We start from the raw sequence: 14,671 nt of genomic DNA, 5'->3' as shown, positions 1-14,671 counted from the left end.
TGACTAGCTATTAGAATGTTTATTTATGAGATTCTACAAATGTACTGATTCATTCACCTTAGACAAGTTGGTCTCTATAAGTCTTTACTGTTCAACTGTTTTCTAAGTGGGTACAATAATAGGTCTGAATTAATGGTAGGTACTTATCACAGTGTCACCAATATGAACTAAAGGCATTAATTATCACAATGCCTTATATACTATAAACATTCATTTAAAGATAGTTGCTGTTAATAGTAATATCATCATCACTGTTGTAATGTTAAATTATAAATGGATAGTGTCATTTATCTATACCAAGCTCAGCTTCCAGATACATACAGCACTTTGGACTCTGGCACCTGACTGAGATAACTTCTGCTAAATAACCTATTCAGCCCTGGGATTTCTTTGGAAGGAATGATGCTGAAGCTGAAACTCCAGTACTTGGGCCACCTCATGCGATGAGTTGACTCACTGGAAAAGACTCTGACGCTGGGAGGGATTGGGGGCAGGAGGAGAAGGGGACGACAGAGGATGAGATGGCTGGATGGCATCACTGACTCGATGGATGTGAGTCTGAGTGAACTCCGGGAGTTGGTGATGGACAGGGAGGCCTGGTGTGCTGCGATTCATGGGGTCGCAAAGAGTCGGACACAACTGAGCAACTTAACTGAAGTGAACTGAACTGAAATAACCTATGCCCATATTTCAAAATTCTGTTCAGTTTTTATTTCACTTAGTTTTCGCTCTTATTTCCTTCTGAGGTATGTGTTCAACTCAGCATACACATTCTAATTAAGCTGGATTTTAACAGTATGGCTTGCACTTTTGAGCCCCCCTTAGTGTTGATACAGCAATAATACCTTGCAACCTGATATTCTTGTACAGTGAAATTTTGCCCTATACTTGGACAGTCTAGATTATGTCTTCAGCCTTTAGCCTGTATGGTTATGCCTTACTTTCACCATTGCTGATCAACCTCCTTTTATGTTTCAATTAAATAAAAATTTGGAAATCACTCTCTACTAACATTTCCACTTTCTTGTACATATAAACCTCTTAGTCTTCTGAGGTATCTCAAATAGAATCCTGAGAAAGGCTCATCCAGATAATGCTAAAGAAAGAAACAACACTCAACCTTGTATACTTGTCTTTAATTGAGGCTACGATAAATAGAATTGTGGGATTCTGTTGCAATCTAGGTCTTCAAATGTTCTACCAAAAGGGTGTTCAATGTGTAAATACATTATATTCTATCTTCTTGTTTTGGATATGTATTTTTAATATTTGACTAAGCTTTTCATATTGAGATAAATGTAGATTCACAGACAATTGTAAGAAATAATACAGAGAGATACTATGTACACTTTTCCCAGTTTTCTCCATGGGTAATGTCTTTAAAAAACAGTGTAATTTCATGACCAAGTTATTGAAATCTATTCAGTCAAGATAAAGACTATTTCCATCATCACAGGAACACTAAAATTTCCCTTTTGTACCCACATCCATTTTTCTCTCAACTTTATCCTTTGTAACTCCTGACAACCACTGGTCTGTTTTCCATTTTTATAATTCGTCATTTCAAGAAAGTTATATAAATGGAATCATACCATATGAATCTTTTGAGATTGATAGAATTTTATCATTTAGTAATTCTCTGGATATTTATTCAAGTTGCTGAGTGTAGCAAGTGTTCATTTCCTTTATTTTGGGTTCATATTTTGAAAGATGGATGTAACAGTTTGTTTAACTATTTGCCCACTGAAAGACATCTGGGTTGACTGCAATTTTTTGCTATTAAAAATAAACTGCTATAAATATTCATATTTTTGTTTGAACACAAGTAAGTCATACTTCTCTGAAATAAATACCTAAAAGTATAGTTGCTGGGTAGTTATATATTTAGTTTTATAAGAAATTGATGAATATTTTCTGAATTATTGTATCTTTACATGTTCTTACCAGCAATGTATAAATGATTCCATTTCTCCACATCCTTGAAAGTATTTTCTGTTGTGACTATATTTTATTTTAGATATTCTGATAGGTTTGTAGAGAATTCTCATTGTGGTTTTAACATGCATTTCTCTAAAGGTCAATGCTGAATATTTTTTTTTATGCTGAATATTTTTAATTGTGATTAGTTGCCATCTCTAGATCCTCTCAACTGAAATGTTTCTTCATGTCTCTTCCCATTTTCTAATTGAATTATTTGTTGTGTTACTACTGACGTAAGAATTCCTCATATAATCCAGATATTAGTCTTCTATGAGCTATGTTATTCACAAAAATTTTTCCTTATGCTATAGCCTATCTTTTAATTTTATTAACAAGGTCTTATAAAGAGTAACATTTTAATTTTGATAAAGTGTGATATATCACTTTTTCCTTTTATGGATCTTACTTTGGGTTTCAAGTCTAAGAACTCTATGCCAGACCTTAGAAGTCAAAGATTTTCTCTGATGTGTTATTCTAAGATTTGAATATTTTTACAATTTTATCTTTAAGTGTGTCAACCATATTAAGTGAGTTTTGATATTGCTTGTGAGAATAAGGTTTAGAGTCATTTTTTCTGCACAACTTACAGTTACAGTAATGAATACTATATGTGATTATCAGAGGGATAGATCAAAAGAATAAATCCTCTGATAATAAACTTATTATCTAACATAGATCAAGAGAACAAGACAGAAAACCCCAAAATAGAATCATACAAATATGCCCAACTGATTTTTTATAAAGGATCAAGAGTAGTTCAGTGAAGGAAAGGCTTTTCAATAAATGGTACTGTAGCATTTGCTCATCCCGCTGGGACTGTAACAGAGATTAAACCGGTTATATCATTTTAGGGAGAATTGCCCTCTTTTAGTATGCAGACTCTTCCAATCTATGAACAAGATACATCTCCACATTTCTTTATATCATCTTTGATTATGTTCATTAGTATGGTATGGTTTTTATCATGTACGTTCTGTACAGGCTTTTTTTTTTTTTTGCATTTATATCTTGAGTATTCCTTTTTCATCAGGTTTTGATATATATTCCTGCTGTCCTGAATCCTCGTCTGACTTTATTATGAGACTTCACTTTGACCTGTGGTTTCCTTTGGATTTCTTGCACCTAAGATTTCTTGATGCGCTCCTTTCATTATCGCCTAGGTCCCTCACTCATGATGATACAGGTCAAATATGATGCCAGAAGGGCACTCTCATTTGTTATAAATAACTACTCTTATTAGTTACCCATTTCAGCTCCTCTTAGACTCCCAACATCCACGCTCTTTCATTTTCATTTTAATTAGTTCCAGAAGCAGATATCAAGAATGACTGAAAATTGAGAGACCAACTAGTTTGGCATTTCTGAAACTTTATTTTATTCTTTAGTAAAATACTGCTAGAAAAACTTCAATTCTTTTGTTAAATAATGTGCAGAGTGGAAGAAGCAAAAGTGCTAAAATATGTTTTTGTTTTGTCTGTTTTTGCTTCCTAAAATAAAGTCTTAAAATATCGATTCACTGAGAAAGAGAGAAATAGTACTAGTTTCACAGTTTGTCAGGTTCTGAAAGCAGTAATAGAAAAATTTTGTTCATGAAAGTCAGATAAGATTTTTCTGCCCCATTCCAGAATAGAGTAAATGCTTTTTATGAAGACTAGATTTGAGAAATGAAAGAGATAGTTAGTCGAGTGATTTGTGTGTCCAGAACAGAGCTAGGAAGGGATGAGAATAAAATCAGGGCAGACACCAGAATAGTTTGGGAAAATAAAATGGGGCTGGAGAAAACTGCTTTGTGCTATATGTCAGTACAGTATGTACATAAATGTAAATTGTTCAGCTTTTATGAGTGCATTTTGTTAACTGACTTTTATCATGAGCCTTCACTATCAACTTATGATATTAGACCCTTCATTGTGGATATATTTTGTAGTTCTTACTCTTTATTCAGGTTTTTGATAAAATTTTGCTGAAAATTTACTCATCCCAAATTGAGACATCCCCACAAGTGTCTGGAGTAGTGAAAATAGGCCAGTTGTCAAGGAAAGGCACACAATGAAGGAGAATATATGTGACACACACCACGTATGTGGAAAGTAGAACTAAATAAACCTTAGATATTTGAATTTATTTTCATTGATGGATGAAGCCTAATGTAAATGACAGAGTCAGATACTCCTAGCTTCCCATATACAACTTCCAAAATCAGCAAAGCCATAATCACAAATGACTGAATTTGTAGGAATGATTTGCGAAATATACTGTGACTCTTCTCTATAGAAGAATGATCTTGAAATTCAAAAGGAGAGATACTAATTCCAGAAGTGGGCCAAGATAAGATTAGGAAAGAACAGTGAAAAGCCATGAAGGCTTGTTCGTAGATACCGGGTTTTGGCACAAACAGTAAGATTTACAGTGAGAGTTTTCAATGACCCACATTTATGTGAAAATTTAGTAATTGAAAATTGTCTCAATGAGATACTGGGAAGAGAACACGTGCCAAAAAACAGATTCAAATCACCAAGGGAGAAAAGGAGGACAAAAAAGAAAAACATTACCTGCAGAAGAGTTTGCCATTTCCAAACAATTAGGTTCATTTTCGAGGAGCTTGGAACCGGGGTTAAGTGGTCTCAGTCTCAATCTTCTGGTTTCAGGAACAGAGAAAATATAAACCTTGAAACTGTGGGCGAACATTTATGCTGTCCGGCAGGTCTTTTAAAATATTGGGTTGGTAAGCACAGAAATTGAGCATATGGCTTAGCACAGCTGTACACAAGAAAGAATATATAGCTACTAAGAATATAAGTTCAGAATTTAAAAAGAGCTCAGTTCAAATGTCAGTCAAACATCACTAGCTTATCTTGAAATCTTGAAAAAATTGTGCTGTGTTCTCTGATGCTCAGTTATGTCCAGTTCTTTGCACCATGTGGACTGTTGCCTGATAGGCTCCTCTGTGCATGGGATTCTCCCTGCAAGAATACTGGAGTAGGGTGCCATCTCCTCCTCCAGGGGATCTTCCTGATCCAGGGATCAAATTCATGTCTCTTGAGCTGGCAGGTGAATTCTAGTACTCTTGCCTGGAAAATCCCATGGATGGAGGAGCCTGGTAGGCCGCAGTCTGTGGGGTCGCTAAGGGTCGGACACGACTGAGCGACTTCACTTTCACTTTTCACTTTCATGCATTGGAGAAGGAAATGGCAACCCACTCCAGTGTTCTTGCCTGGAGAATCCCAGGGACGGGGGAGCCTGGTGGGCTGCCGTCTCTGGGGTCACACAGAGTCGGACACGACTGAAGTGACTTAGCAGCAGCAGCAGCAGAAGCAGCACCAACTAATGTTAAATAATACCATTTATTTCCCTAGCATTCAGAACAATAGATCTACTACAAAGTAGGAGCATATGTCATGTGCAAGTTTTATTATATATCTGACACACAGTAGTGCTAAATAAATTTTAAGAAAAATAAGACAAAACAAAAATGAAAGACCAGAACTGGCAGGAATTGGGCCTTCTTCAGAATGTAGAGGTGCATGAGGGGTGGAGGTCAAGAGCAGTGAATATGATGAGAGGAAGACCTGAAAAAGATAGAAGGGGATATAAAAGACTAGAATATTAGTGTTTCAGGGTTTTTCTAAGAATAACTTTTTTATGCTATTTCCCTAAAATGTTGCTTACTAATAAACTATTCTCTAGTTTTCTGAAAATAAGACTGTCCTCTTAAAATGGCTTAGTCTGACAGTCAGTACAATTATTCCACTAGAGTTTTACCTCTTTCTGTTCAGTTTATCTAATACTCTGTCCATATTATAATATTTAGTGTGTTGGTCATTTTCTTCCCTAGTGTTCAGCTGAATTATAGAAAGCCTCAACTCAAATTTCATTTCCTGCCTCACTGAGTAAAATAGAAAAAAAAAAAAATAGTAAAGATAGTTTAGCACCGCTATCCACAAGAGCAGTTATGATCAAATTAGACTTAATTGTCTCACATATTCATACTTCTCCATCTTTCGCTGCCAGCAATCATTGAAGATTAAAATAGCAGAAACTGAAGCAATGAAATATACCTGACATGGATGATAATAACTGAATTTGGATTTATAGAAATTGCAGAATCAACTTTGGTTAGGCAAAAGGGTGCGTGCGTGTGTGTGTGTGTGTTTTGCCCACGGTTATAATTTTTCTAAGAGAAGTGGCTTGGTTGTGAAAGATATGCTGCAGCAGAAACTGCTTATTAAGCTATGAGAAAATAGTTTTAGATCACAACATATAACTAACATGGAAAGGTGACTTCTTCAGAATCAGGAACTTACTGACAATGACTAAGTATGAGGAGCAACTACACTTCTATGTGACTCTCCCCAGATTTTGAGCTACATAGATTTTTGTTTTGGAAAAAAGTATTCAAAGATGTTCCTTCTGTGCACATAATTGACCTGGATTTCTCTTTCAGGTATTCTGAGAGAATCAGTAGCAATATCCTAACTCATCATGTATTCTGAAACATAGAACTTTAAGCTATAAAACCATTTTGTTAAATATAAGTCTTGTCCACTGGCATGTGGTATCTAGAAGGTAAAATGAAGGCCATACTGGATCACTATGATTGAAGGAGTGAAAGAGTGTCTGGGATCTGTTTACCCCTATATAAAAGAGCAACATAGTCCACATATTTTTTTTCATCAGTCAGTTGTCAGAATTTACCTTCTTTATTTAACCTCACATAAATGTAGGTTTTGTTTATTACTATGATTCTGAAGATAATTACTAAATCATTTTATCTTGATATATAGAGTTTCTTATAGAATATTTGGGCTCCACAATCACTGCAGATGGCAATTGCAGCTATGAAATTAAAAGACACTTACTCCTTGGAAGGAAAGTTATGACCAACCTAGATAGCTTACTCAAAAACAGAGATATTACTTTGCCAAAAAAGGTCCATCTAGTCAGGCTATGGTTTTTCCAGTGGTCATGTATGGATGTGAGAGTTGGACTGTGAAGAAAGCTGAGCACTGAAGAATTGATACTTTTGAACTGTGGTGTTGGAGAAGACCCTTGAGAGTCCCTTGGACTGCAAGGAGATCCAACCAGTCCATCCTAAAGGTGACCAGTCCTGGGTGTTCATTGGAAGGATTGATGCTGAGGCTGAAACTCTAATACTTTGGCCACCTCCTGCGAAGAGTTGACTCATTGGAAAAGACCCTGATGCTGGGAGGGATTGGGGGCAGGAAGAGAAGGGGACGACAGAGGATGAGATGGCTGGATGGCATCACCGACTCAATGCACATGAGTTTGGGTAAACTCCAGGAGCTGGTAATGGACAGGGAGGCTTGGTGTGCTGCGATTCATGGGGTCACAAAGAGTCGAAAACAACTGAGCGACTGAACTGAACTGAATGATAATAACCTATTAGAAAGTTTTGTAAACTTAAAAAAAAAAAACAACTCATGCTTGACTTTCAAGATTTATTGTTATGGTTTCCCATGTTTGCAAAGTTGTGTATTTTCTTATTTCCTGACATTTACTTCTGCATAAATTCTGATGCCGTTGCATCATCTAGTCCCTGAGAACTTGCCCCCTTATTGACCTATGGTGTGCCAAGAATTCCAGCTTTTATGTATGTATCATTTCATTCAGGACTGGTTTATATAACAGAATGCCTCCATTTGTTAATTGCACCACAGTATGAAATGCAACAATAATTATACTTCATTATACAAGTATCTAATAAGATGGCTTGCAAAAATCCTCTTAACTTAATTTCTACCACTTTATTTCAAAACAAGAAAATACACTTATCAGACAAACCAAGGTACCATATAATATTATTTTCAAGTACTCTTTCTGCATAGGACCTGAGTTCAAAACCTAATTCTACCATCCTTTAATCTGTGATCTTGAAGGAATTCTTTATATTTCTCATGAGTATTAGATGGCACTGATTTTAAGTTGAGGCATAAATAGATTTCTTTATAAGATACAAGGTTATCAAAGGGGATGGGAGGAATTTTTATGTATCATATGACATATTTTATTACTTGTGTTTCTATTCTGGGCTTCCCCAGCAGCTTAGCAGTAAATAATCCACCTGCAATGCAGGAGATGAGGCATAGGAGATACTGATTCGATCCCTGGGTTGGGAAAATCCCCTGGAAGAGGGCATGGCAACCCACTCCAGTATTCTTGCCTGGAAGAATCCCATGTACAGAGGAGACTAGCAGGTTATATTCCATAGCGTCGTAAAGAGTTGGACAAGACTGAAGTGACTGAGCACACACGCAAGTGTTTGTGTTCTCAATTTATTTAAAGAGGTATTTTAGTCTTATTTAGATCTATATACATACCATTCTTGTACAGACATAAAGGAAATAAAAATAAATTTGTGATATATTTGTAATTGCTTCTTATTCAGAAACTGAATTTGGGGAATTGCTTTTAGATTTAGAGAAAATGTATAAATAAATATATATATATATATATTTTTCACAATAATGTCACTTGTGCCATAAAGAACACTGGCAACCCAGCATTTCTTTAAAGTGTATTTCATTATTCCACCTGGGGCTGCCTTGTAAATTATTACTGGGGCCACCAACGAAAATGCAAGCTTTCACTTTGAAGTTTTCTTGATCATATGAGAGAGTTACCATGACAAATGCTGTGGAAGACTATACAGTCTCTTTTATTGTGTTGTGAACTCATCCACCAGCTGCAGAGGATGTTGAATGCTCACAACTCACATCCATACTGCTCCCCAAAGGATTAAACTCAGCTGATAGAGCCATCTAGCCCAGAGATATCCTGGGGATGCTCCATGTTCAGGGACTTGTGGATACACAAGTATAGCAGTTCTAGCCCCTTGACCCTGGGTAGGACAACTTCTTGATATACTTAGGCATTTCCTATGGATACAGGCTAAGACTTGTCCTACTGTGTAACTACAGGTTAGTCTAGCTCCTTCCAGTATTCTATCCAGCTTCTCTTCTAATCCAAGTGGTTTATCTTGAAAAAAACTCAGTAAATCACTAGTGATTTCCATCTTTTAAGCTTATCATCTAGTTACATGTGTGCTTAGTCACTCAGTCATGTCCGACTCTTTGTGACCCCATGGATTTCAGCCTCCCAGGCTCCTTTGTCCATGGAATTTTTCCGGGCAAGTATACTGAAATGGGTTGTCAATAACTCCTCCAGGGGATCTTCCTGACCCAGGGATCGAACCTGTGTCTCCTGCGTCTCCTGCATTGGCAGGCGGATTCTTTATCACTGAGCCAACTGGGAGGTCCCTAGTATCTAGTTACCTGACCTAAATCAGTAACTTGAAGAACCTTAAGATTACAACCAGAATTCATATTTCTTTTCTCAAAGAGAGTACTTGTGACTTGCTGACTGAAACCCAGTTATTGCAGTTCTCCATTTATGGCCCCAGGCATAACAACAGAGCTGAGCATGTTAGGTGTAAAAATACTCTGGCTTGCTGCTATTAGAGAAAGCCATTAATTGTGAGAAACATTCTTATTTAAAAGATTTTTAAATGGTAAAATATGTGCATCTTAGTATTGAAGAAATATGGTACTTAACATTTTATTACTCAGTTTCCTTATCTGGACATGGAAAAACAGACTGGCTCCAAATTGGGTAAGGAGTATGTCAAGGCTGTATATTTTCACCCTGCTTATTTAACTTATATGCAAAGTACATCATACAAAATGCCTGGCTGGATGAAGCACAAGCTGGTATCAAGATTCCCAGGGGAAATATTAACAACCTCAGATCTGCAGCAGATGACACTAACCTTATTGCAGAAAGAGAAAAAGAACTAAAGAGCTTCTTGAAGAAAGTGCAAGAGGAGACTGAAAAAGCTGGCTTAAAACTCAACATTCAAAAAGCTAAAATTGTGGCATCCAGCCCCATCACTTCATTACCAGTAGATGGAGAAACAATGGAAACAAAGACAGACTTTATTTTCTTCGGCTCTAAAATCACTACAGATGGTGACTGCACCCATGAAAATAAAGACGCTTGTTGGAAGAAAAGCCATGACAAACCTAGACAGCATATTAAAATGCAGAGATATTACTTTAGCAACAAGGGTCCCTATAGTCAAAGCTATGGTTTTTAGTTTTTCCAGTAGTCATGTATGGATGTGAGAGTTGGACTATGAAGAAAGCTGAACACTGAACACTGATGCTTTTGAACTGTGATGTTGGAGAAAACTCTTGAGAGTCCCTTGGACTGCAAGAAGATCAAACCATTCACTCCTAAAAGGAAATCAACCTTGAATATGCATTGGAAGGATTGATGCTGAAGCTGAAGCTCCAATAATTTGGCCACCTGATTCAAAGAGCCAACTCATTAGAAAAGACCCTGATGCTGGGAAAGATTAATGCTGGGAAAGATTGAAGGTAGGAGGACAAGGGTACAACAGAGGATGAGATGTTTGAATGGCATCATCGGCTCAATAGATACGAGTTTGAGCAAGCTCCTGGGGTTGGCGATGGACAGGAAAGCCTGGTGTGCTGCAGTCCACAGGGTCTCAAAGAGTCGGACACGACTGAGCAACTGAACTGAACTGAACCTCTTTATGGGTAATATAGGTCATTCATTGCTCCTACCTTGTATGATTGTGGTTAAGTATTGCATTAGTAAATGTATATAATGCACTCAGAAAAGTGTCTGGAACAGAGTAATCAATGTTTCATTACTAGTAGTCATACTGTTGTTTATGTTTAGTCGCTAAGTTGTGTCGAACTCTTTGTGACCCCATGGACTAATGTGTCAGGCTCCTCTGTCCATAGGATTTTCCAGGCAATAATACTGGAGTGGGTTACCATTTCCTTCTCCAGGGAATCTTCCTGACCCAGAAACCTGTCCCCTGCATTGGCCTGTAATACTGGCAGATTCTTTATCACTGAGCCACCAGGGAAGCCCCAGTAATAGTTCTATTAATATATAAAAATTTTGGTGTAGAGGTTTACTTTAAGATATATTTCTTATTCAGTTTAGAATAATTTTTTTTTATTTATCCCAAATCCAAATATATTCATATTTATTTCATTTCTTGTATTATTTCACTTCAAGTTGTGACAGAATCCTTTTAAATCAAGTAAAACTTGTTGATAACCTAGTCCTTGATAAAGGATAAGAAATTGGACAAGAGTTATCTCTGATACATAATTTTAAAAAAATCCCTTGTTTCACAGATTAGAAATGTTAATGTTTCCAAGCAGATTAAGATGCTCATTAGAACTGGAGAGCCCTTTCACCCCAAGAGTTATCCAAGGATGAATTCAGGTATCCAAATTGGAGCCTATTTGGAGGACCCATTATTCTCTTTCTACCTAGGCCATAATTTCTCAGGTTCTATAATCACCTCGTCTTCCTTACTATAGTTCTAAGTGGTATTCCTATTTTAAATTATTAATATATAGTGTAAAAATCAATAGCCTTCATACACACAGAGTGACTAATTAAAAAATGCAATATTAGAGAAAACTCTATTTATTATTGAGAAAAGTATTAAATACTAAAAATGAAACTTAAGAATTCTTCAAAGCTTACAAGAAATAATTCTAACACTCCTAAGAGATGAAAAGTAGATGCTACCAAACGGAATTCAGTTCAGTTCAGTCGCTCGTTGAGTCCGACTCTTTGCGACCCCATGAATCGCAGCACGCCAGGCCTCCCTGTCCATCACCAGCTCCCAGAGTTCACTCAGACTCACGTCCATCGAGTCAGTGACGCCTTCCAGCCATCTCACTGGAATAATACCCCTTAATTTTGGATAGGATTACACAACACCCAGTCCAAAGGCTTCCCTTGTGGCTCAGCTAGTAAAGAATCCATCTACAATGCGGGAGACTCTGGTTCGGTCCCTGAGTTGGGAAGATCCCTGGAGAAGGGAAAGTCTACCCGCTCTAGTATTCTGGCCTGGAGAATTCCGTGGACTAGTTCACGGGTCGCAAAGAGTCGGACACGACTGAGTGACTTTCACTTCACTTACACAACATTATAAAGATGTCTGCGGCGGCGGCTGCTGCTAAGTCGCTTCAGTTGTGTCTGACTACTCTATGCGACCCCATAGACGGCAGCTCACCAGGCTCCCCCGTCCCTGGGATTCTCCAGGCAAGAACACTGGAGTGGGTTGCCATTTCCTTCTCCAATGCGTGAAAGTGAAAAGTAAAAGTGAAGTCGCTCAATTGTTCTCAAATCATAGGTTTCATGCTTATTTGTACACAATACAAAGTAAAGCTTTTTTTTTATAGAATGGAAATGTTTATCGTAAAATGCATACAAAAAGAAAACCACGCAAAATGACAGCCAGAAAAGCATGAAAAAGGAAAACTGGAAACGGTGACCAGCCCTAGAGATGTCTGGATGTCATCACCGACTCGATGGACATGAGTTTGAGTAAACTCCGGGAGTTGGTGATGAACAGGGAGGCCTGGCGTGCTGCAATTCATGGGGTCGCAAAGAGTCGGACACGACTGAGCGACTGAACTGAATTGATTAGACTTGTATGACTAAAACGGGGTGGTGCGTGCATGCATGCACGCTCCCTAGCTTCAGTCGTGTCTGACTCTTTGCAACCCTATGGGCTATAGCTCGCTAGGCTCTTCTGTCCGTGGGATTCTCTAGGCGAGAATACTCTAGTGGGTTGCTATTTTCTCCTCCAGGGGATCTGGCGTACAAATAGAAAATAAACCAATGGAATAGAATCTAAAACCCAGAAATGGATTGAATTACAAAAATGGTGACATCTCAAATTACTAGGGCAAAGATGGGCTTTTTACTAAATCATGCTGAAACAACCAGGTAGCCACTTGGGAAGTTACATGTAAACCTTATGTTATACACAAGTTTAGCTTCAAATGGATTAGAGACCTAAATGTCAAAAAAGGATCATGTAGGTACTAGAGTCCTTTGCTGTTGGAGAAAGAAGTTGTAAATAAAGTAAGAAAAGGCTAAAACAGACTGAAGTATTGGATCAGAATTGGAAGCATAGGCATGAACTTATGGTTTTTAATATATTTTAAACATAATATATATAAAATATACAAAATAATATATACACACAAGGGCACAAGAATAAAGCCTCTTTTTATTTGATAGCAACATATACTTAATTTGTCCTTGGGGAATAATATTTTATTTCTCAACTGCAAGTTTTCACCTAGACATGCATGTTACCCAAAGATTTAATATATTTTAATTGTCTAAAAATGAAAAATGTCACACTAGGCTGCCTCTCAACATTTCTAAAACTAGTTTTTAATGTATTTAAACAAGGTTAAGTATTCATATTTAATGTATTTGGGGAGATGATGACAATGCAATAGTGTAAATAAAAGATTTATAGAAACGTTAAAGCACAATACAAATATATGGCATTTTTGCTACTAAGATCATAAAATGATCTGTGCTCCCTATATCGAGTTTATAATCTTTAGTACAGTTGGCTTATAGGTCACATCTTTGTAGTGAGTTCACTAGGTTTCAAGGCTAAAGAAGTCCAAGTGAAAATATGAGACCCCAGAGGTCATTACAAGTCAATATCTGAGCAGATGAGGAAGCACTGATGTTTCTGTCTGAGCTGTTTAAAATGATTCCCCAGTGATACCCCACCAGATTTTGTCTCCCTTTTCCTCTTTTTAAATTTTTGATCTTGGTCTGGTTTTGAGATTGTATTTCCTTTCTCTCAAGATGTATTGTATTCGTAAACATCAATTCAAAATAAGTGTGGTATAATCTTTAAATATCTAAAATATATATGTATATTTTTAGAATTCCACAACAATGAAAACTAAATCATAAATCTCTGTTGGACATTTTAAAATTATTTATCATCATGTTTTTCTGAGAAAGATAAATTTGAGTGTACATTCAATGGATTAGAAATAAAATGTTCTAAGTGGTTGGCCCAAGGACCTAGGGCCTATGCATTGCATATAAAAGTAGAGGGAATCTATTAGTAGTGTATATGCACCAATCCAAAATAGAAAGCTTTTTTTTTTTTTTCTAAAATGTCTCTATAAGGGAGACTGTGTAAAAGGTCTGGTTACCAATATTAGGCAATAGTATTCCTGAAAATCATATTAAGTAAGGCTCATATTCTCTTGCAAATAAGCATGCTGACACAGAAATTCATAAAAATATATAAACAGATACATGTTTAACACTGATATATATTTAAGATATAGAAACATGGTCATAGGTATAGATATACATATAGATCTTATAATAGGATTACTTGGAGGACGCTTTTGAACTGTGGTGTTGGAGAAGACTCTTGAGAGTCCCTTGGACTGCAAGGAGATCCAACCAGTCCATTCTAAAGGAGATCAGCCCTGGGATTTCTTTGGAAGGAATGATGCTAAAGCTGAAACTCCAGTACTTTGGCCACCTCATGCGAAGAGTTGACTCATTGGAAAAGACTCTGATGCTGGGAGAGATTGAGGGCAAGGGGAGAAGGGGACGACAGAGGATGAGATGGCTGGATGGCATCACTGACTCGATGGACGTGAGTCTGGGTGAACTCTGGGAGTTGGTGATGGACAGGGAGGCCTGGCGTGCTGTGATTCATGGGGTTGCAAAGAGTCGGACACGACTGAGTGACTGAACTGAACTGGAGGACTATTGTCTTTCAAGACTTCATGAAAATAACAAAATTATTTTTTTAGAAAGACTAGAAAGAGAGTAA

The sequence above is a fragment of the Bos mutus genome, chromosome 26, assembly GCF_027580195.1.
Source record: "Bos mutus isolate GX-2022 chromosome 26, NWIPB_WYAK_1.1, whole genome shotgun sequence".
NCBI classification, from domain to species: Eukaryota; Metazoa; Chordata; class Mammalia; order Artiodactyla; family Bovidae; genus Bos; species Bos mutus.
Note: the sequence above shows the minus strand (reverse complement) of the source record.